Here is a 26,013-nt window from a genome sequence, read left to right on the forward strand (position 1 = left end):
GGCCTCAAAAGAAAGAACAAATTAGTGAATTTGTTGGAAAATCCTTAGTGTGGATAGCTAAGGTAGTGGACGTAGACTTTGTTTGAGAAAGTCGAAACTGTAAATCGCTGTGCAATTGCTTTCAATTTTCTGCAAAAGCTTCCACAAAATTTTTATTGCCAATTCACCCCCTCTTGGCCAATTTCGTCATTCGATTAACTCAACAATTGGTATCAGAGCCTAACTCATTTGAAGGTTTAATCGCCTCTTGAGTCGATCCGGGAAGAGTTACATCGATTACAAAGTCATCAATGGCCTCCACTTCAAACTTCGACTCCGGTCTTGATTCGATGCCCGTCAACAAGCCTCCTTTCTTCAATGGAGCTAACTATGCCTATTGGAAGAATAGAATGATGTACTTCATTCAAGCAAGTGACATGGGAGCATGGAATGCTGTAGAAGAAGGATACATCAAACCTCTCACTCATCCAAGGTTGTGGAGTGAAGGAGAGACAAGAATGTTCCAGCTCAACTCCAAAGCCATCCATATTATTTTTTGTGCTCTTGGACCAAATGAATACGGAAGAGTTTCATCGTGTACAACCGCCAAAGAAATATGGGACAAACTTCAAGTCACACATGAAGGTACAGATGAGGTAAAGAAATCAAAAATTAGTATTCTAACGCATAGCTATGAAAATTTCAGGATGAAACCAAATGAAGACATCAAAGCTATGACGGATAGATTTCAACGATTGTCAATGGTCTCAAATCATATGGAGAGATCATCTCAAATGAAAAGCTTGTGAGGAAGTTAGTCTACTCCCTCCCAAAATCATGGCAATCAAAGAAGACGGCAATCATCGAGTCTAAGGACCTATCGTCCTTAACTCTTGAAGAACTTATCGGTTCACTCCTCACTCATGAGATGATGCTTGAAGATGAGGTGGACCTTGATAAAGTTGAAGAGACACCAAAGGAGAAGGAGAAGAAGAAAAACATTGGAGTTGCTCTCAAATCCACAAAAGATGAGAGTGATTCTAATGATGATGATGACGAGGAAATGGCATTGTTTGCCAAACGGTTCAGAAAAATGATGAGACCTTACCAAGGAAGAAATTCAAACGAAACGAAGGCCTCAAAAATGAACCAAAAGAGAAGGACCCAATCATTTGCTATGAATGCAAAAAGCCGGGGCATGTCAAATATGATTGCCCACAATTGAAGAAAAAGGGTCAATCAAAGAATAAGCACAAGGCTCATGTGGCTACATGGAGCGATGAAGAAGGTTCCGATGAGAGGAACAAGAAGTAGCAACTTGTGCTTGATGGCATTCGGGGAAGATTCTAAGGTAACCTCTAACTCATCTGATTTTGATGATTTATCTTATGATGAGCTATTAGAGGAATATAATGGGTTGGCTTCGGATTATGAGAAATTATTTTTAAAATATAAAAATGATGTTTCAAAATTGAAAAATGAAAATAAACTCATATCCAAAACCAACAATGATCTTGAAAGTAAAATTAAAGATTTGCAAATCAAACTAGAAGAGTTTGAAAAGAAAAATTTAGATTTGCAAAATTTACTTTCAAAGGTCAATGATGATCATTAAAAGAAAATTGATGATCTTAAAATCTCTTTGAAAAAGTTGGAACAAAACGTTTTGAAAAAGGAGAAAATTCAAAATCCAACTTTGTTAGAAAAGATTTTAGAAACTACAATCATAGAAATCCTCAACGAACCCTAAATGGTAAAATATTTAGAAGTATATGGGTTCCTAAAGGACTCATTACTACTAAAGATAAAGATATCCTACAAAAATGGATACCTAAGGGAACTAGGATTTTGGAAACTAATGAATATGGACCCAAAAGAATTTGGGTACCAAAAATCAAAAATTAATCTATGTTTGTAGGGAAAGGAGCATTGCTACAAGGCACGGGAAACAAATTCAAACTCATGGTACCTTGATAGTGGATGCTCAAGACATATGACCGGAGACAAAAGCCGGTTCATTGAGCTTAACGCCAAAAATGGAGGAGAAGTGACTTTGGAGACAATTCAAAAGGTCACATTGAAGGTATTGGTACAATAGGTAATACCTCTTCCATACAAATTAAAAATGTTTATATGTGAATGGATTAAAGCATAATCTATTGAGTATTAGTCAATTATGCGATAAAGGATTCAAGTCTTATTTGAAATTAATGGTTGTAAAGTCATTGACATTGCATCTAATCGGATTATGCTTGTTGGTCATAGAATAGGAAACATTTACATGGTGCATTTAGATTCTATTGATATGACTAATTTATGCCTAGTTGCTAAGGATGAGCATGATAGTTGGTTATGGCATAGGAGACTAGGTCATGCTAGTATGAGTATTTTGCAACGGCTAATTCAAGGTGATTTAGTTCGAGGGTTGCCTAAGCTTAAATTTGATAATGATAAAATCTGTGATGCTTGTGCTAAAGGAAAACAAAAACGAGTTTCTTTTAAATCTATTAATGATGTATCAACTAGTAGAGTATTACAATTGATCCATTTAGATCTTTTTGGGCCAACTAGAACTACTAGCTTGGGAGGAAAACAATATGCATTTGTCTTGGTAGATGACTATTCTAGATACACTTGGGTTCTATTCTTAAGTACTAAAGATGAAGCATTAGAAAATTTCATCACATTTTCAAAAATAATCCAAAATGAAAAAGGTTACTCTATCACTAGTGTTAGAAGTGATCATGGAACTGAATTTGAAAATCTTGGATTTATTGAGTTTTGTAATTCTAACGGTATTAGCCACAATTTTCAGCACCTAGAACCCCTCAACAAAATGGAGTTGTTGAGAGGAAAAATCGAACTTTAGAAGAAATGGCTAGAACCATGCTTTGTGAAAATAATTTGCCAAAATATTTTTGGGCGGAAGCCACAAATACCGCTTGTTATGTTGTAAATCGAGTAATGATTAGGCCAATTTTAAAGAAACTCCATATGAAATTCTCAAAAATAAAAAGCCTAACATTAGCTATTTTCATCCTTTTGGATGTAAATGTTTTGTTTTAAACAACGGTAAAGAAAATCTTGGTAAATTTGATGCTAAAAGTGATGAAGGAATTTTTCTGGGTTATTCCTTAAATTCTAAAGCTTATCGTGTATTTAATAAAAGAACTTTAGTTGTAGAAGAGTCTATACATGTTGTTTTCGATGATAATCCCCTTCCGAGGAAGGATTCTTCTGTTAATGATGATGTAGGTATTGTACAAGCAAATGACGTTAGACATTACGTTGGAGAATCATCATCAAAGGAAGAAACAAAAGATGAGGAAACTCATGATCCCCTCGAGAATCCAACCATTGAAGAAAGGGAAGTATCTTTTCCAAGAGAGTACAACTATGTCAAGGATGGTGAAATTATAGGTGATCTATCAAAAGGGGTAACTACTCGATCTCTCTTAGAAATATCTGTAATTATGTTGCATTTATTTCATGCATAGAGCCTAAGAACATCAAAGAAGCATTAAAAGATGAACATTGGATTATGGCTATGCAAGAAGAATTAAATCAATTTGAGAGAAGTAAAGTATGGACATTAGTTGAAAGGCCTAGTGATAAATCTACTGTAGGTACTAGATGGGTTTTTAGAAATAAACTTGATGAAAGTGGTAATATAGTGAGGAACAAGGCTAGACTTGTTGCTCAAGGCTATACTCAAGAAGAAGGCATAGACTATGATGAAACATACGCTCCCGTAGCTAGGATGGAAGCAATTAGAATGTTATTAGCATTTGCATGTTTCAATGAATTTAATTATATCAAATGGATGTTAAAAGTGCATTTTTAAATGGTTTTATAAAAGAAGAAGTGTACGTGGAACAACCTCCAGGTTTTGAAGATTCAAATTTTCCGGATCATGTTTTAAAATTGACAAAAGCTCTTTATGGTTTAAAACAAGCTCCTAGAGCTTGGTATGAAAGATTGTCAAATTTTTAATTGAAAAAGGTTTTTTTAAAAGGAAAGGTTGACACTACATTGTTTTTAAAGAGAAAAGGTAAAGATTTAATGATATAATATTTGGTTCTACTAATGATGTTCTTTGTCAAGAATTTTCTAAGCTAATGCAAAGTGAATTTGAGATGAGCATGATGGGGGAGCTCTCATTTTTCTTGGGACTCCAAATCAAGCAAAGAAAAGATGGCATCTTCATTAATCAAGCTAAGTACGTCAAAGATATGCTCAAGAAGTTTGGACTGGAAAATGGGAAACCTCATAACACTCCAATGAGCTCTTCAACAAAGCTTGACTTAGATGAAGGAGGTAAATGTGTAGATGTTAAATTATATAGGTCAATGATTGGCTCTTTGCTTTATCTAACTGCAAGTAGACCGGACATTATGTTAGTGTTTGCTTATGTGCTAGATTTCAATCATGTCCTAAGGAATCACATTTACTAGCTGTTAAGAGAATCTTTAGATACCTTAAGGACACTCCTAGTTTAGGACTTTGGTATCCTAGAGACTCTAGTTTTAGCTTGCATGCTTTTTCTGATGCGGATTATGGAGGATGCAAATTAGATAGGAAAAGCACCTCCGGTACTTGCCAATTCCTTGGAAATATGCTGATTTCTTGGTTTTCAAAGAAACAAAATTGTGTTGCATTATCTACCACTGAAGCTGAATACATTTCAGCTGGTAGTTGTTGTGCACAAGTTTTATGGATGAAACAACAACTTTTTGATTATGGAATTGAAATATGTACTATTCCTATCAAGTGTGACAATACTAGTGCTATTTGTCTCACTAAAAATCCCATCCAACACTCTAGAACTAAGCACATTGAAATAAGACATCACTTCATTAGAGACCATGTCACTAAGGAAGATGTAGTTCTAGAATTTGTTGATACTTTGCACCAATTAGCGGATATCTTTACAAAACCCTTAGACAAGGAAAGATTTTGGACACTTAGGAGAGAATTAGGTTTAACTGACCTATCTTCACTTAGTGTTTAAAATAATTTTAGCACTTTTAATAAATACTGAAAAATGCTTACTATAATAATTTTTGATTGCATTCTTGCTATTAATTAGGGGGAGTTTGTGATTTTTAGTGAAAATTTTATGTTCAAAAATCGATTAAAGATTAATTTAATTGTTTGAACATAATTAATTTTTTGATATATGAGTTGCCAATACCACTAGAAAAGATTAATTTAGCATTTTGTGCTTAAAAAAATCGGATTTTAGCATTTTGGTGCAGAGGGAATCGATTCCCCCCTTGAGGGAACCGATTCCTCCTTTGAAGGGGAACCGATTCCCCCCACAGGGGAATCGATACCCCCTGGGGTTCTGTTAAAATCGAACAGAAAACCCCAAATCCCAAACCCTCTTTTTATTATTTCTTCCGCCGTTTTCACCCTCTAAACCCTCAAATCTCCATTTTTACCTCAAATCAACGATATTAATCGGAATTTGCTTCATAAATCATCTTCCAAACCTGTTAGAATCATTAAAATCGTGCAAACAACATCTAAATCCACTCAATCTTCATATTCAAGGTAAATTTTCTAAACTCTTTATTTCATTATTTTGAACATAGGATTAGTTTCAATTAGTTCTAGGTTGAAATAGTGATCGGGCATTGATTATTTAGTGATTAGAAACTAGATGTTACAACTAATTTCATCAAATTATATTGTTATTATAAAAAACTATACATATATTGTTTCTCAAAACCATATTTTTCAAAAGTTTTTCAAAAACTTTGCCCATTAGGATTGTTTTAGAGAATCTTGAAATATTGAGGACTCATTTGAGTTTGGGATTAATTGAATTGCATACACTTGTTTTAAAATTGCAGGTTATTATATCTATTCCGATTTCCTTCACCATGTCAAATCCTAAACGTCCTAGGTCTTCATCTAGTCGTTCTAGTCGTCAACCAAATCCACCTCAAAATCCTCCTTCTATTCCAATTTCTAATCCCAATCCCACTGATCCTAACTTGACTATCCAAAATTCGTGTTTCAATCATCCTGGGTCTAGAAATCACCGATATTGGTATTATCAATATTTCGATTCTTACAAAATCCGGGAAGAACGTATTCCTTCTCGTCAAGCTATGTTAGCTATCGATTTTAAATATCTTCCCATTTTACAAGAATGGAAATTTGATAAACTATTTGATCTTGAACCCATCGTTTACCATCAACTTGTTCGTATATTCTACTCTAATGCTGTATGTGTTAAAAACCAAGCTGAAACAGAAACTATAGGAATTCGTTCCTACCTCCTAGGACAATTCTTATATATTGACCCAGCATATATAGCCAATACATTTGGATTAGATATGATGGTATCTCGAATGAAAAACAAATTTTAGGTTCTCGTTACAAAAGAAGAGATAGTGCGAGTGTCTTAGACCTACATGAGCGTTTTCTTCATCTAATGATTTCTTGGTGGTTTCGACCATCCGGAGGTCGTTATTCTACTCTTAGAGCTTTGGATCTTTGGTGGTTACATTGTTTCGAAAACCGTATTAAAATTAACCTACCTCAGATTATTTTTGCTGAAATTGTTGAAACCGTAAATCTTGTTCCTAACAAGAAACACTGTTCATCTCTAGTTACGGTTGCTTTTGAGTAATCTGTTTTCCAAAGCTGGGCTTAGAGTAAGTCTAGATGCCGTTTTTCCTCTTAAGAAACAAATAAATCTTCTTTCCTTAACGAGAGCGGGATGGGTAAAGGACAAAGAAACCGGTGAATGGGTTCGTTCTTCTACTCCGGGAGCTAGTTCTTCACAACCTCCACCCGAAGCTGACGAAGATCCCGAGTTTGAACAATTAATGAGGGATATTGATGAAGTTGAAGAAGAACCTGATCAGCCCGAAGAGCAGCCCGAGGAGCAAGCACAACAAACGCATCAAATGCCTCCATATTTCAATCCTTTATGGAGACATTCGATTACCGATACGCTACCATGGACTCGCGTTTTTCCTCTATAGAGTCTCATTTATCCACAATGGGAGCTCAACAATTAGAGATTCTTCGGGAGATGCGTGCAAACAATGAATCAACCAACGCTCGTATCAATGAACTCACACACGAGATGGCCGCCATGCGAGCCCGTTTTCCTCCTACCGATCCGGATGCTTGATTTTATGTTTAGTTTTAAAACTTTGAACAAAATGAATATTGTTTCAACATTTTGATATGTTGATTTTGTGGATTGTTGGATTTTGGATATATGAATGGTGTGAACTTATATGTTTGGTGTGTTTTATTCATTTTTGCATCATTTACATTATCATTAGCAATATGACCAATTTTGCCATATCACATTATTTATGAATATTGATTTATGAAACTAATGGCTAACCTCTCTTTTGATTATGATCTTAGCAGCTTAAGCTTATAATTAATAAATCATTGTCTAAATGATTTACAAAACCTTGTTTTACAATGACTTTTGATTTAACAAAAAGGGGGAGAAGAATAAGTGTTAAAGTAAGGGGGAGTAATTTCTAATTTCAAAACTTGATTTCAAAAATCTTAAAATTACTAAAATGTTTTGTTATATCAAAAAGGGGGAGATTGTTGAAACATTTTAATATTTCGATATAACAAATTAAGTTAAATGGATTTTAAGATTTTCCAAAATGATTTTCTAAGTATATTCGATATAACTATTCGAATATCAAAACATTACTCCAAATATTTCAAAAATCATTTTTGATCCTTACTTAAGTGTAAAATTAAGTTTTAATCATAAAACAATTTCAAAATATTTTACAAAGTATTTCGAACCAATTCAAAGCCAAAAATTCCAGAATACTCAGAGGGAACCGATTCCCCCCCATAGGAGGAACCGATTCCCCCTGAATGGTTTGGCTCCGAGATTTCCAGAATGCTCGGAGGGAACCGATTCCCCCCAAGGGGTACCGATTCCCCCCTGTTCAACGGTCGAAATATTTGAATTTTACACTTAGGGAACCGATTCCCTATGATAGGGAACTGATTCCCCCCACTGTCCAAGCTGTTTTATTAAATGTTTTCACACTAAAACGGCTATAATATCTTCTCTAATTATCCCCAACGTTCAGAAGTGATTCAAGGTGTATTTAAGCAAGCTTAGAAGCCATTGATCAACAACAAGAAACATCAAGCAACTAGAATCAAGAGAGAATCAAAGAGAAAGCATCAAACCTCAAGTTTGAGCATTTCAAGCCCATTTTCATTCAATATTCATTTTGCTTTCAAGAACACTTTTGTGCTCAATTGTATTCATCTTTGAGTGTTCTTTTCTTTGTTCTAGAATTGTGCAAACATCTTACCTTGTGAGGTTTTTCTTGTAAGTTTGCAAATTTGTAATCTTCTCTTTGAGAAAAGAGTGTTCTCAAGAGTTGGGGTATACTCTTGAGGGAATTGTAAGGTTATCTCTTTGGCCTCAAAAGAAAGAACAAATTAGTGAATTTGTTGGAAAATCCTTAGTGTGGATAGCTAAGGTAGTGGACGTAGACTTTGTTTGAGAAAGTCGAACCACTGTAAATCGCTGTGCAATTGCTTTCAATTTTCTGCAAAAGCTTCCACAAAATTTTTATTGCCAATTCACCCCCCTCTTGGCCAATTTCGTCATTCGATTAACTCAACAAAAATACTTTGTGAAAATTGTTTCAAAAATAGTTTAAGTACAAATCACAATTTTACACATTTAGTAAGGATTAAAATTGATCTTGAAAAACTTGGAGTAATAATTTGATATTCGATTAATTGAATCGAATATAATTTGTAAAATCATTTGTAAAATCTTAAAATTCATTTAACTTAATTTGTTATATCGAAATATCAAAAAATGTTTTCAACATGTTTTAATAAAGTTTACTAATTCAGAGCTACAAGAAATTAAGTTAGTTTGTGTGAGAAAGATACTATATATATATAATAGAATGAGTGAAATTAAGTTTAATTGTTTAATCATTTCTTTTTCTCTTTAGAATCTTTTTTAGCCTTCCACAACACATACACCTTTAAAACATAGTTGTTGTTCGAATATGAGACCTCTAAAGAGAACACAATCTTTTTAACTACTGATATCGCTTAATGACTTCATAATCAACTTTTTTAAATAATTTGGGGTGATTGCAAGACAATATATGTTCATAATTTTTTTAATGACAACATGCACACACCCTGCAGATACAACTCTTCGAATCCAAAACTTTTAGAGAGAACAATATTCTCTTTATATTAAAAAAGAAAATGCATATGGAGCAGGAAGAAATGTGAAATTATTAATAAATAATAATATTTAAAACAAAAAAATATTTAATATTAAGAAATTATTACATCTAAATTAAGTTAATTATTACCATTCTAGTTATTATCTAAACTAAAAAAACATTATTAATCACCTTAAAATCGCAGTAACTAAGCGACCACGTTCAGTCAGACTTGGGGTGGAGCTGCTTCATGTCGAGTACAATAATCCTTGAGCAAGGGTGGGAAGGAAGGATCAACATCAAACATTACAGGCCAACAATTTACACCAATTTCCAAAAAGGCATTGCAACAATTTTTATCGATGCGATCAAATTGGCCACTAAACATAGAGTCAAAAATATTCACAATACATCCCGGAATGTTAAGCAGAGTCGAAAAGCATTCGAGTGCCGCAGGAGCTACGTCGATGGCGGGAGCGGCTGTTCCGGAAAGTGTGGTATGATCCCCAACGGAATCGGTGGGAGCAGCCGAGGCAGATCGGCTAGTCCTGGCTGGACCAAAACGGCTGTGAATGTGGCCATGAGAAGCAGAATTGTTGTTTGGGAAGACATGGTTATCTACCAAGTATCAATGGAGTGTTTATGGATTTGGGTGTGGTTATTTATAGTAAATTAAACGAAGAGAGAGCGAGTTAGTATCGATTTTCATTAATTACAATCTTCTGTTTCTTTTACCTTCTTTTAACGATCAAGTTATAAATTTTAGAAATAAAATTGAAAACGATAATCATCGCTCAGCAATACAACTCCATTGAATTATTAATAAAATTTACGTTTAAGAGGGTAATTTTGTTTCTATATTAAACTCAAATCATTCGTTTTACATGACAATTAATAAAATTTGATATATTTACACATTTGATCCTTAATATTTATACATTCAATTAATTTGATCACGATCATATGTTAACACGTGTCATCATTTAATTGAATAAAAGAAGGTAAATTTAAGATGATATACATCTATGGAGGATTGATTCTAAGTTCCCTAGGCTGGAAGTGAAACACCAAAGCCACTAGACAAAATGCCTTATTTAGTTGATTAATTATAACACTCTATTTAGATTATAATATTTTTAATCATGAAATATAAGAAAATCTAAACTAGTTAGACAAATATAACATTATTTATAATTAAATATTATATATATATATTTTAAACCATATTTAATACAAGATTTAAAATAAAATAAAAACAATATTTTTATGTCTTTATATTAAATTCAATAATGTTTTCATACTTGTTTTTATAATTTTATCGAATTAAATTAAATTAAAACTAAATTGATTTATTTTATAAGTATTGATTTATTTTGTCTCAAGTAACAACCTTTCTCGGACAGCTGGGAATACCAAATGGTAGCTTCCCAATTTTGCACCCACAAATTGCAGCAAACCTATGCACGAATATGAACATAAAACTTTAATAGTCATGACAAATTATATCATCTTCAAACTTTATACTACAAAACATAAACACTAAACTCCAAGAACTCAACTTGGACTCAGAACACAACCTTTCAGAATCTGATATACACATGAAAGACTATTCAAGATTCGACAATTTCTTAGCAACATCTCTTACCTCTGAAATCAGCACACGAATTTGTTTGAATGACTCATGTCCCATCGCTTTTCATTTACTTTCTGTCACTATCTAGCAAATCGAGTATGTCTCGTTAAGCTCCAAGAACACAACCTGGACACGAAACACAACCTTTCAGAATCTGATTTAGACATGAAAGACTTTTCAAGATTTGAAATTTCTTAGAAACAACTATTCCACAATTATTGGATATAAATTAAACCAAAACCCTTCAAATTTTCAATCAATTTTGTCCCTGATAACACTTTGAATTCTTCGAAATGGATGAGGTGTTAAAGAGAACAGCTCAATCCGGAGACATCGATGCCTTGTATGCTCTAATTCACGACGACCCCAATGTTTTGAAGCGTATAGATGAAATGGAGTTCCTCGACACGCCGTTACACATATCTGCAGTTTCGGGAAAAACTTGTTTCGCACTGGAAATGATGAACTTGAAGCCATCGTTTGCCAGGAAACTGAACGGGGATGGATTTTCCCCGATTCATCTTGCGCTACTTAATAACCAAACAGAAATGGTGACTGAATTGTTAGCTGTCGACAAGGATCTTATTCATGTCAAAGGGAGGGAGGGCTTCACTGTTGTTCATTTTGTTGCTCTCGTAGGAGATGCTCATCTTTTGTCTCGGTTTCTCGATCTTTGTCCCGAATGTATCTTTGATTTAACTACTCGGAGACAAACGGCTCTGCATATTGCTGTAGAAAACAACAGATTTGAAGCTTTTGAAGCTATGGTGCAATGGGTTCGAAGGCAGTTGGACAACAATATGCTGTTTCCGAAAACTAAAATCTTGAACTCGCAGGATAAGGATGGAAACACTGCATTGCACTTAGCTGCAGCAAATAACCAACACCAGGTATAACACATTTCTTTTCCTTTTGGAATAAACAATATTTACGTGCATGAGTCGGGTTTTTGGCCATCCGAACCCAACTCAAAAAGTAAACATCTCTACAGGTATCCCATTTGACCCGAAAAGTAAATCACTTCACTTGCACCCGATCCAACTTGAGTTTTGGAGGGTTTCACCCAACTTGAAAATCGACTCAAAATTTTAGGTGAAAATTTACACTCGATTTTGATATAAGTATATATATATATATATATCTCATTTTTATTAGGTAAAATAAAGATCTAATTATAAAAAAAATAATATAGAGAGAAGTACGATTACAAATATTTTTAAATATATAAAGGATAATTATAATATTATATTATGTTGGAATGTGTTAAGTTTTCCACCTTGAACCTGAACCCAAATCTAACCCAAACCAACTTTATCTCAAAAAAAAAAAAACACGACCGACTTAATCTGAACTAATTTGTTTTTTGAAAATAACCCAATTTGATCAAGTTAGATTGAAACTCGTCAGGTTTGAGTCAAATATACATACCTAGTCATGCAGTTATGTTAATCAACATATAACGAATATATTTTTAATATTTTAAAAAATATTATATACAAATTATATAAGCTTTAGTTTATGTTTAATGTCATATGTTATATTTAAAGTTTAAAGATTAGAATTTTAAGCATTAAAGTTTAAAATTTTAGATATTAGAGTCTAGAGTTTAAAATTTAGAATCTAGTGTCTAGGTTTAAATTGCAAGGGTTAGAACTTTAGATTTTAAGATTCAAATAAGTAGAGTATACAACTATAAAAAAATACCTTATTTTTTAAAATATTTAATTTATAACAAATATATAATAAAAATTTAATAATATTAAAAATGAAAGTTATAGGTAGGGATGAGTACGAGTGGGGTTGGATTTTGGTAGATCTGACTCGAGTATAATTACCTCTCTAGTCACTCGATTCAAGTTTCGGGAGATTTCGTTCAACTCAAAACTCGATATATATATATATATATAAAGTGGAGACCTAATTGAAAAAATATATAGCGGTATTACTACAATTATCCTTAAATATGACTTAATCTAAACTCAAATTTTCAAAAAATAAAAAACTAATGAGAGAGAGACCCTTGACTCAGGGATGGACCAAATGGGATGGGTGGGGGCAGCCGCCCCTTAAAAAATTTATAATCATATATATTTTAGATATATATTTTCTATATTTTTTATTAAAAATCTATTTTTGTCCTTGAAATTTTATAAGTTCACCTCTAATCTAAAATATTGCCTTCATCCGATATTCACTTTTTAAACACGCTTGAAGGTCAATGTCTAATGTCCATACATAGGGGAACTCGAACCTGATCATTACAAATGTATTGTATTTTGTCAATTAACCATGGACTTGCAAATCAAGCAGATGATGACGCTGTTGATAAACTGCAAGGAAATCGATAAGAACAAGACCAATCAAAGCGGTTTTACAGCATCAGATGTCTTACAAAGACAAACAGAAGCCGATAATAGGGAGATGTCGGAAATTCTGAACAGTTATGGCGGCAGTTGTCAAAAGAACAAGTCATGGTTTGATACAATAGTGTCAGATTACGTTAGAGAGATGAAAGCCGAAACAATCAATGCATTGCTTGTGGTACTCGTACTGGTTCAAACAATCACTTACCAAGCAGTTGTCAACCCTCCGGGAGGCGTTTATGAGGCCGAAGCAGCTCGTCAAGGGAAATCAGTAATGGACGCAACAAGTTTTCTTTTGTTTTATATTCCAAATGGGGTAGCTTTTTATATATCGTTGATTATAACATTTACAATGTTTGGAGTCGTCGTTGAAAGTATCATGCTTTTTCTGACGCCACTTAACTTTTTGATGGGTTTTTGCTATGGAGCCGCAATGAACGTCGTAGCCCCGTCAAACGCTGTCCGTTCCGTCGCTATTTATGGTCCCATCGTCATTGTCGTGTTACTTTATTATATCTGTAAATTTCGTTTGAGAAAGTATTTTGCTTGACTCTCAACTCAATTCATTGTTTTAATATTTAATAAATTTGACATTTGAATTTTAGTATTTAGAAATTTTCTTGTGTATTTAGAAATTACAAGTGATCCTTGAAGTCCTGTTAAAGGCAATAGCAAGGTCACTGAACCTGGAGGAGAACAATTCTTGCAACAATATGGAGACCAAGCAACAATGCAAGCAAGATTCAATTTATATCCTATATGTCCGAGGCCTGATCTTGTTCTTGGGGTTAAACCTCATGCTGATGGATCAGCAATCACCATGCTATTGCAAGGACAAAGAAGTGGAAGGTCTTCAGGTCCTGAAATACGATCAATGGTTTAACATTCCGATCGTACCTCAAGCTCTTTTGATCAATGTCGGTGATCAAATAGAGGCAATGACACCAATTACAAGTTGTCTGCTAAAAGATGAGAGTTTCTGTAACATGATTTTGATGCAGTAAATTAAGTAGAGATGTCATGATTAACAAGTGACTTACATTTGTGGTTCCATGAACTGCACACAGATAGTGACCAACGGAATATTCAGGAGTCTGGTACACCGAGTGGTGACGAACTCAAGAGAGGGAGAGGATTACTCTGGCTGTCTTCTGCATTCCGCATCCGGATCAAGAGATTCAACCAGTGGAAGATCTCATCAATGAAGCAAATCCAGATTATACAAGAAAGTGAAAGATTATGTCAGTCTCTACTTTCAATACTACCAGCAAGGAAGGAGACCTATAGAAGCAGCACAGATTTGAAGTCCCTCTTATTTCAGTTTATCTTTGGCTTGTTCTCAGAAGTGGCATCCAAAACATTGAGAAATTATACCAAAGTGTGAAATTTTAATGAAATAAAGGAATTTAACATGGATAGTGAGGATAATTTGTTGGGCAAGGGCTCCTAGCTATCAAATATTAAGACCTTCAAGCAGAAAGGCATCACACTACTATTCAGCAGCCTAGACAATAGCACTACGGTCCAGACAAAGCTCGCGCTTGATAGTACATTGACCTTGCGGTGCAAGCACCAGTCTCGTACTTCACACCATAAGCATAAAATCCATAAAACAACAATAATCAAGCTGCCTAAAGGCACCTATGTTAAATAAGAAGAGATAAATACCATCTAATAGGTTGTATGAGAACAAAAATCTGTCATTTGTTATACTGACAACAGGTTGTGGGAGAACAAGAGAAGCTTGCAACAGCTTTTTCACTTTTTGATTTAATTTAGAAACTGTTTTTGCACTTAATGTCGATGAGAATGTTTTTACCAAGTAATAGCTCGATTTAATACAATGAAATATGAAAACTTCTATCGTGAATGTGTCATAGTGTCTAACATATTCCAAACATGGACAAAGTTCTAATATAATGAAATACGTATTGGATGGATACACGAGGGAATTGTTTGTTTTAGATTTAATTATTATATTTAATCTGTAAAGAATTATATTTTTTTCTGATAGTTTTTAACTGAAAATAAAATTCATATCGAAGAAAATTCCTTGTAATATTATATTTAATCACTACATACAATTTGTACAGAACTATGTTTCTTCCGTTAATTCTTAACTTAAGGTAGGAATTCATACTGAAGAGTAATTCATATAATATTATATTTCTTTCCTATCAAGCAATTAACCCTATAAATAGATAAAAAGGGATTGGTGTTACTGTAAGACAGAACCTTTGAATCTGCGTGAGGTTTTATAGTTGCAAATGGGTTCTTTTTGTTTTTGGTTTTGCTTTGTTGTTTTGAGTTTTGCAAGTTCACAAGTTGCTAATGCAAGTGTTGAAGGAACTGTTTTTATCAATGGAAAAGTTCCCATTGGTAGAATAGATGAAGATTTTATTTGTGCTACTTTAGATTGGTGGCCTCCTGAGAAATGTGATTATGGTACTTGCAGTTGGGGTCTTGCCGGTCTTCTCAATATGGTATTCCACACTGTCCTTGTTTCTTACTTTTCTGCAATATTTTCATGCTTTTGAAAGTCAATTTTGCCAGTTTAAAAGTGGTTGCTGATCTTGCCTTTTTTTTTTTGCAGGATCTTAATAACAATATGTTCTTGAATGCCGTAAAAGGTAAGTTAACTCATTTTCCATACGTTGATATTCTTTAATTACTTCATCTTAATTTGTTTAATTATTTATTATTTTTCAGCTTTTTCACCGTTGAAGATTAGATTGGGGGGCTCGTTACAAGACAAAGTGATATACGGCACAGAGGACAATCAACAACCCTGCACTCCGTTTGTCAAGAACACATCTGAGATGTTTGGTTTACACAAGGATGTTTGCCTATGGATAGATGGGACGAACTCAATTCCTTCTTTCAAAAAGCAGGGTATATACGTATATACATACATACATATATAATTATATATAACGAACACCAATACGAATGATTAATATAACTCAACTGTTTCATAATTCAGGGCTAAGGTTATTTTTGGATTAAATGCTCTTGCTGGTCGAACTATACATTCTAATGGTGAAGCCGTTGGTGCTTGGAACTACACCAATGCCGAATCTTTTATTCGTTACACTGTCGAAAAGAACCATACCATTCATGGTTGGGAGTTAGGTAACCACTGATGAACTGTCTGAATTATTGATACATTATCGGTACTAAGATTGAAATGAATTGTGTTTGTTATGTTTTGCTTATCAGGAAACGAATTGTCTGGGAGCGGGGTTGGAACTCGGGTATCGGCAGACCAGTATGCAGCTGACACTGCTGCTCTTCAAAGTGTAGTGGAAAATGTATACAAGAATGTCGATTTGAAGCCGTTGATTATTGCACCTGGTGGGTTCTATGACTCGGATTGGTTCAAAGAATACATAAATAAGACAATCAAATCCGTAGATGTTGTCACTCACCACATATACAACCTTGGACCAGGTATGATTCACCTTGTACAATCCAGTATTTGGATCATCTAGGAGCTTAAGACATGAAAGAAGGTTCGGACTTGACGATTATTTTTCTCTCTGTAGGGGTTGATGAGCATCTTGTCGAAAAGATTCTCGATCCATCTGTTCTCGAAGGTGAGTCTGAAACATTCAGCGGCCTCCATAACATCATCAAGAGTTCTCCAACTTCAGCAGTGGCCTGGGTGGGCGAGGCCGGAGGAGCTTACAACAGTGGCCATCATCTTGTTACAAATGCATTTGTGTTCAGTTTCTGGTATTTAGATCAACTCGGAATGGCATCAAAGTATGATACGAGAACGTATTGCAGACAATCACTTGTTGGTGGAAATTATGGTTTACTGAACACCACCAACTTCGAACCAAATCCAGACTATTACAGGTTATGCTGCTTTCTGAATTGTTTTCATTACAAGACTCGCGGCCTATCTATTTGAAATATTGATGATGTTCTTTCTCCATGGCAGTGCTCTTCTTTGGCACCGGCTAATGGGAAGAAATGTTCTTTCGACGAGCTTCAACGGTACTGAAAAGATCCGCTCATACACTCACTGTGCAAAACAATCAGTAAGTTCATCATCTCGTATGCAATTATCAAAGCAAGTAGTCGTAATTTCTATTTTGACCAAAGTTTTGTTATATCTTGCAGAAAGGCATCACTCTACTATTGATCAACCTAGACAATAGCACTACGGTCAGGGCAAAGCTTGCGTTCAATAGCACAATGACCTTGCGACACATGCACCGGTCTCATACTCCGCACCATAAGCACAGAATCCATAAAACAACGATCATCACGCTGCCTAAAGGCATCTATTCCAGACTAAGAAGAGAGGAATACCATCTAACAGCAAAAGACGGAAATTTGCAGAGCCAAACCATGCTACTCAACGGAAAAGTTTTAAGTGTAAATTCTTCGGGGATCATACCTCCATTGGAGCCTTTACATGTAATTTCAGCGAAGCCGATAATGGTTGCTCCTTTATCCATTGTGTTCGTTCACATGCCTGGTGTTACTGTCCCTGCTTGCAAGGTTCAGCCGTAGATGGAACCAAAATTGGCTGCTTTTTGTTTTTGTTTTTTAAACGATGTTTTTTGGTTATTGATTGATCAAATAGGAAATAGAACATATTACATATAGATATTTCATTATTTTTCTCCACAGTAAAGAATATAATGCAACATACCCTTTTCCCCCATGTACTAGGTATTTTATTATTTCTTTAATATATGATTCTAAGTCAACTTTCATGTACAAAATTTTTCTTAATTTTCAATTCTTTAAATTTAAAAATAATCAGATTAAATAATTATCAAATCACAAACTCCAGATGATGAATACTTTGTAAGAATAAATATATCACATACTAATACAAAAATATATGCAATAAATTGTTTTTAAAATAATTAAAAAGAATTTAATTAGTATATGTCATTAATTATATAATTACAGCAAATCCACATATGCAAACTAGGGCTGCTAACTGAGTTGAGCAACTCTCGAGTAGTTGAATCTGATTCGGTCAAAAATCAATCAATACTCGATTATAAATAACTTGACTCAAATTTGAGTTTGATTTGAGAATGTAACCAATCAAGTCGAACAAGGTCCAACTTGACTCAATAATTTCACGAATAGTCTTATTTTTAAGATGTTGATCGCGTTGTTTTTAGAATTAACTGACTCTAATTTGAGTTTCTTGCCTTACACGACACGATTACAAGATAGCCAGGTTTGAAATCATAAACTTTGCTGAGCTTTCACCTATGAACACATCCATGTATGTGAAAACATGACCTCTTAGATAAAAAAAAGAATAAAAACTAGAAGGTTTTTGAACTGATCATTATAACTTGGAATGAATAAGCAGTGGCTTAAATTTCCTATGGTCTAAACTCGTTCTTTTTAGTGTTGAGGTGGTATATTTCTTGCATCATGAAGAATGACAATTTCAATGGCTCTTGGTGTATAGTTGTGCTATTCTTTTGAAACCAATTGAATAGTGTTATTCAGCAGCTAAGATGGTTTATCTTTCTGTTAGTCATTAAGAATGCCATACCAGTTTTTGCTGCATCATGATGTCATATTTACTTGACTTATTTTCCCAAAGCGAAGTCAAAAGTGGCGCTAAATTGCTGATCTCAATCTCTAAGTATTGCTTCTCTCTCAAGCTCTCTCTTCCCATCATGTAATGTTATGAGGATGCAAATAAATTATCGCCTTTTTCACTTTTACTCTTCTATGCAGGTTTGACTGAACTGATGCATCTAGATCTCTTTGGGGATTGGATTTAAGACACTGGAACAAGTTATTTGCAATGTATGCCAGAAGCATTGCCATGGCTTAAGTAAATTAATAATTGGAAGTCGCATGATCATTGTAGCCATTAACCTATGTTTTCCTCCTAGATGTTCGGACAGATAACTTTGTAGACTTTCTACTGTGTTCAATTTTTGTTTTAAATAATCTTACACCTGTTTTATTTTTTTTTTCATATGCTAAAACAGGCTTCAATAATCTCCAGTCCTTTGAAATATGTGGCGGGGGTTTAACCGATGTTGGTGTGAAAAATATCAAAGATCTCCCCTCCTTAACGCTACTAAACGTTTCCCCAAACTGCAACCTCACAAACAAATCCTTGGAGTTGATTTCTGGTATGTTTTGCTTCTATTTCCGAGGGCTCTGTGGTGTTGTTTAGTTTTGGTCTTCTTCAACCCATTGTTAGAACAAGCATTACTGTATTCGTATTTAAACGGATACAGAGACGTATACGATATTCGTATCTCTAGTGTCACATTATTTCATCTGGCAATAGGCCCACACTCACAGGATTCCTGTAATTCAGTGTTTTACTGCAGTCTGGTAGCTTATGACAAGTTGGCTTGAAAATGTCTAAATATTGATGAATGGAGAGCTTATTTGGTACTTGCTATTAGTAGCTGCAGAATATGAAAATATCCTAGTCGTTTGCTCTGTTCTCTGATGAAGTCACTGGTGGATTTTGACAGGACTGACTGCATTGGTGTCGTTGAATGTTTCGAACTCCAACATAACTAATGATGGTTTGCCATATTTAAAGCCTCCAAAGAATTTATGGTCACTATCGTTGGAGTCATGCAAGGTAAGCGCCGCTGAAGAAGCTTCAGTCGGCCTTCCCCAACCTTGTCAGCTTTCGACCAGAATAAAAGTCTGGGGGAAGCTGCTACATGTGCTGTAATTGTACATAGCTACTATCAGCTGGGGATGGCTTTCTCAACTACTAGTATGTGTATATTGAAATGTGAAAAGCTCCCTTCCTAATGTGAGTGAGATGATTGTAAATTTGTTGTTGCTGAATTTGGAATTTTCCTCGTGAAAAACCAAATAAAAGGATTTGTAGTTTTGTACATACAAAATTTTATATTTATGTTCTGAAGAGTGGAAATACAATCAAGTAAAATAAGCAAAACCTGAAAACAAATTCACCACAATCCTTTAAAACCATATAGTAATACAACATGCAAATTAGGATCATCATCAACCGAATACAAAACTGTCTTAGTAAAAGTGTAAAACCACCTAGTCTTTAAAATCCGAAAGACAAACATGCAGCTAGAAGTTAACTGATCAATCTAGTAAACAATTCAAGCATAATTGCAACTAAGCAAGAATTCAGCATGTATTTTCTACTTCTTTGAGGGAAACTGATGAAGACCAAAGCAGAAACCAACAGAAAAAAATGAGATCCCTGCTGCTCCTTCATGTCATCTCCAAACATGTATTGGTAACCTATTTATAGAAAAAGGGAATCACGCATCTTTCAGAAATCCAATAGTTTCCTTAGAATCTGAAAGTCTAAGTTTGATGGTTGATGTAAAAGACAATAGCATAAAAAACCTGCACAAGGGAAGATCCTATGTTATGCCTGGAAATAAATGCTTAAAATCAATTGTATACGTTTTCTAAAAACATGGTATCGGAGGTGAATAAACATGTAATTGAGAGTCATAAACCAGTAGATTTTAAGTGCACGATATTAATTGCAGCATATTTTGTCACATAGTAAATTGTTTTTCATACTAAAGAAAGAACCAACTTACCAACCTGTAATGCAGTACTGCACGTCTTTCAATCAACTGGTACCCAGGAAATGCCAGTCAAAAAAACATGCAACTCATGCATGCTCCAATGCATGATAGATATTCGGAACCCGCCGTCTAAGTAATGGTTCTAGTCGGTGTGACTGAATCTTGCCATTCCACCTTTTAGCTTCATACATCTCATTCCATGCCTGTATTATCTCATCGATCTTAAACCCCAAGCCTGCAAGTAACAAAATATAGGTTATGCTTTCAAGGTATATGCAGATGTCAGCTGACGACACAAAATTTATGAATTTCTATCCATATGTTACCTTCCAGTGCAATTTTATTTGAACAGTAGTTCTTTACCATAACAGCTACATCTGTAGGAGAAACTCCAGCATGCTCAAACTTCTCAATAGCAACTTCCAAACATTCATGCCAGACAGGAAGACTAGTTTGAATTCCATGATTGAACGTTCGTAAAGTATAGTACCCCATAACAGGTTTATAAGAGCACTCATGTTGATTGCTTGCTCTGCAGCTTCATCTGCTGATATATCTTTGAGAAAACCATTCGATCCTATTTTCCTCAACTGATTTTGTTCATTCTTTGAATCGGAAAGCTCGAGTATGCGCTGCCGTTCTAACTCCTCCCACATCTGCATACCCCTCTCCATATTTTCCTCGGCATTGTTATAGAGGTGCAAGACGTTCTCAGAAGGCCATGTCTCCGGATCAACATTATTTGTAATTGCATAATACCAAGAAAGTTTTGCCTGCTCAAACTTTTGTTGCCCAAGAGCTAGATGAGCTTCAAAGAAATCTGGTTTGATTCTCAGTGCTTCCTCATATCTCTTACCAGCTTTGCTGTATTCTAATTGTGCATAATCATAGGTAGTTTTGATCTGCTCAAGTATGGATTCTCTCAAACCATCTTCGCTGACATAGACCCTCTTCCTAGCTCTTGACATGTGAACATTTCCCCAGTCGAACAATGCTAATGCTGTCATCTCTTGGAATTTCTGAGCTGCCATGTCAAAAAGGTCCTGGGCCTCTTCCCTTGTAACTGTGTCTTCCATGGCCTCAGAATATTGCTTCATACCAATTTCATGAAGATTTAAGTATGCATCAAAATCCGAGCCAACATAGTACTTGAATAGTTGAGCAAACTCAACTATCCAATCATCGATGCAACATGAGTCTTTCCCGTTTTCCATAACCTTTCTAGCATCACCATTTTCAGCAGCCTTACCTTGTTTGATGCCAAGATTGTGAACTTCCACACGCTTAAATCTCTCGAAGAACGGATCCTGCTTGGAATCAACTTCTACAACATACAGCCTCAGAGAACCCTGTGATTTTGCTGCTATTTCAGCCAATCTCAACTCTTCATCACTGGTGTTTGTGACTAAATCATTCTTCATCTCTATATTTGACAAGAACTGATCTAGAGCTAGGAAATCGATCGTGAATTACTTCCTTTAGTTGCACAAGGCTGCAGTTAAGTGGCAACTGAGCCCATCTTATATCATCACCCAGAATCAACTTGACATTCTGCTTTGGTAGTTCCATTTTACTGCTAATTTTCTCCTCCGCAACCTGTTTATCCTCAGCCTTCTTTTCCTCTACATTTTTATCAACTTTCTTCTCCTCAATTCGATTAACAACCTTGTCATCTTGAGCTTCACTGATTTTCTTCTTCTTCTTGGTTTTCTTTTTGACAACTTTCGATGTTTGGGAAGCATTTGGTGGTTCAACATATTTATCCTCAGCCTTCTTTTCCTCTACATTTTCATCAACCTTCTTCTCCTCAATTTGATCCACAACCTTGTTATCTCGAGCTTCACTGATCTTCTTGTTCTTGGTTTTCTCCTTGACAACTTTCGGAATTTGTGAAGCACTTGGTGGTTCAGCGTATTCTTCAGCCTCATTAATCTTCTTGGTTTTCTCTTTGACATCTTTCTGATTTTTCGAAGTACTTTGAGGTTTAATGGATTCCAGAGGTAATTCAACCAGTAAACCTTGTTTTTCTAGTGAACTTCTTACCCTTTGTGAAATCTCTAATGCCATGGTATTATTAGGCTCCATGTTAAGAACTGCATTAACATCTCTGAAAGCTAATTCCAGCCTATTCAAAGACTCGTAACACCGAGCTCTCTTTACGAGAGCTTTACTATACTTCGGTGTGACCTCCAGGGCCAAATTAAGCTCAAGGATTGCCTTGGGGTACTCGCTCAACCCCATCTGCATATAACATGCAGCAATATCGGTCCTAAGATAGCACACATCTATGTGATTCTTTGGAAGCAATTTGAGAGCCTTCCCATATATCATCATTGCTCTTTCAAGGTCCCTTTTCCGAAACAGTTTGTTTCCCTCTTCCTTCAGTTCCTGAGACAGGGCAATGAAAACTGCCGTGTCCAAATCATACGATTTCGAACTATTTCCCCCAACTTTGTTTTGCTTCATATTGTTATCACCTGTTTGCCCTGTTTGCTTCTTGTTCTTTCCACTATGCTTCCCCATTGAAAATCCAAATCAAACTAGAAACCCTCACAAACAAATCAAATGCGACGACAACGACGACAGCAAATCACTACCCTGATATTGAACAAACTTGTTATACAAGTTAAAAGATTCAACCCCAGCAGCTAAAACCACATGCAACCTCCCACCAAGGATGAAATTAATTCCCAGGAGACCTTAAAACACCAACTTTTGACAACTTTTACTATGAGTAAGAGATTCAGAAACCAGTTCAAGCACACCAAACCATTAAAACCCAGATACCAAAAATGAAAAAAAAAATGTAATCTTTACCAACTCCAAGCCAGGAGTTTTGAAATCCCAGTTAGAGAGAAGTCAAAGAATCCTCAAGCCCTCAACTCCAGCTAAAAGGGAAGACCTTCATAAACAACCAAAACCAAAGAAGAAAACTTGAAGGCAGGAGACCTTAAAACTAACTTTTGGCAACTTTTACTATGAACAGAAGATTCAGAAACCAATTCAAGCACACCAAACCATTAAAACCCAGATGCCAAAATGGAAAAACAAAAGAAGCAAAATGTAATCTTTACCACCTCCAAGCCAGGAATTGTGAAATACCAGTTTAAAGAGAAGCAAAAGAATCCTCAAGCCCTCGACTCCAGCTAAAAGGGAAGACCCTTCATGCACAACAACCAAAACCAATGAAGAAAACTTGAAGGCGGGAGACTTATCTGGGGGAAATGAATTCATAAAGCTAATGTTTTTGTTTATTTTTCTACAGAAATTCAGCTTGACGTAAACGCCACAAAAAAGCTGTCTTTGTTTGAATTCTTTTGGCTGCTTTATATCTCAAAAGCAAATTGCTTATGTCTTTCCCAAGGGATTCCAGGTTTGTTGTGTACGTTTGATGAAAAGCCAGAGGCAGAGATTTGTTTTGACTACTGCCACCACCACCATTTTTTTTCATTAGAATACACTTGTAAGTTGCTACTTTCTTTCTATTTTGCTACATTCAATCACAAATATTACTTGTATGTTTAAAAAAGCACCAAATCAAAGGGACTATGATAACAAATATACACATTGCAATAGGTCCAAATTCCTTGGCTTGAAAGTTGAGAGGCACGATGGTTGTAACAAGTCAATGTTTAAAATCATATTAAAATATTTCTTTTAGGTCCACACCAAAGCAATGTGAAACTGTTTACAAAATAGATTAATTGTACCAAACGTTTTTTAAAAGATAAATTACACTCATTATTATTTAATTATACATAAATTTTATTTTAATTATTGAACTTTTGATTTTATCAATCATGTCATTTAATTATTTAAATAATGTCAATCAAATTACATATTGCTATTATTTAACAAAGAAGTTATTATGGTTGTTAAATTTTTTTGTATAATAATATATTTGATATGTATTACTTATACATTCTATTAATTAACTAAATTAATAAAATATGTAAGTAATGAGAATCTAATATATAAGTATACTAATTTTTTAACTACATCCATCAAATTTTAACAAGTGACTTGGTTGATATTATTTAAATATCAATAGTAAAAATAGAATTTTTCTATAGTTAAATGATCCATTGGTATAATTTACCCTTTCCTAAAATATATCTCAAATTTTAAAAAAAAAATCATTGAAGTTTTTTAGTGTATCGTTTTAGATCTGATATAAAACATGTTTAAAGCATGCATATGCATAGTATATAAATAAATTGAATTTAGGGTGTTAGGAAGGAGGGTTATTTATTTTTTTAAATTTGTAAAATATCTGATAAATTTGAGGCAATGATTATTTTAAAAATCTCATGATTAAAATGTTAATTTTAAATTATCAAAAATAAATCTTAAAGTTGATGATTCATGACCTAATTTTTAGGATAAACTATGTATTTAGTCACCTAACTACTATTGTAATTTTGTTTTGGTCATCTAACTATTTTTTTTAAATTATACCTAAAATTACACTTTTGTACCATTTTGGTCAACCGCCATTGAAAATAAACATAATTGTTGATATGGTAATTTTTTTATTTTTTCAATGATGACGTAACATTACTCTTTGATGACACATAAGCGTCACTGTTAATTTTTTAATATCAAATGATCAAAATAGAACTAAAAGATAATTTCAGATATGATTTTGAAAAAAATAGTTGAATGACTGAACACGTAGTTTATCCTTTTTTAAGGTTATATTCATATAAAAAAAAGGCCTAGATTTTAGATTTCAAGCAGAGGATTTTGGGGGCTTAAGTCCATAAACATGTTGAATGGCTTACACTTTTTAACAAAACAACACGAAGCCCATCTTAGCCACACACTTATATGACGTGGCGGTATCCCATTGCTCAACCTGCGTAGACCAGTGTCATCTTCAGCAGCTGTGGATACATCTTCTTCTTCCTCAACTTCCTTCTTCTCAGCAGGCACAAATTATATCGTTCTAGATTAAACTACGGTTCCTCAAAACGGAAAAAAAGGAAATATGAGACTGTTTATTAGTTTGGTAGCAGTTGTATATATCTTGGGCAGCAATGTATTAGCCGATCAGATTTTCTCATCTCAAGTAGGTCAGCCCATATTTCATAGTTTTTCTTCTTCTTTTTAAATGTAATTCATCTATTTTTTTTATAGTTCTAGGTTTTCTTTGATTCTTGTGTTCATGCGTGAAACGTAGAAGAGTTGAGTTCATGATGAGACCTTATGATGGCACTTCAAATATCTATTCCCGACGATTTTATTGTTTTAGATGTATGAATGTTTCCTGGATT

At 34.5% G+C, this 26,013-nt stretch overlaps 3 pseudogenes; 2 read left to right on the forward strand and 1 right to left on the reverse strand.

Moving 5' to 3' along the window:
- The first annotated feature begins 11,053 nt into the window (after positions 1–11,053).
- On the forward strand, positions 11,054–14,557 carry LOC120176910 (annotated as a pseudogene).
- A 1,098-nt stretch (positions 14,558–15,655) lies between these two features.
- Positions 15,656–17,715, forward strand: LOC120176885 (annotated as a pseudogene).
- A 3,093-nt stretch (positions 17,716–20,808) lies between these two features.
- Positions 20,809–23,384, reverse strand: LOC120176882 (annotated as a pseudogene).
- Between the last annotated feature and the right edge of the window lie 2,629 nt (positions 23,385–26,013).

This window comes from Hibiscus syriacus, unplaced genomic scaffold, assembly GCF_006381635.1.
Source record: "Hibiscus syriacus cultivar Baekdansim isolate YM2019G1 unplaced genomic scaffold, ASM638163v2 tig00112260_pilon, whole genome shotgun sequence".
NCBI lineage: Eukaryota > Viridiplantae > Streptophyta > Magnoliopsida > Malvales > Malvaceae > Hibiscus > Hibiscus syriacus.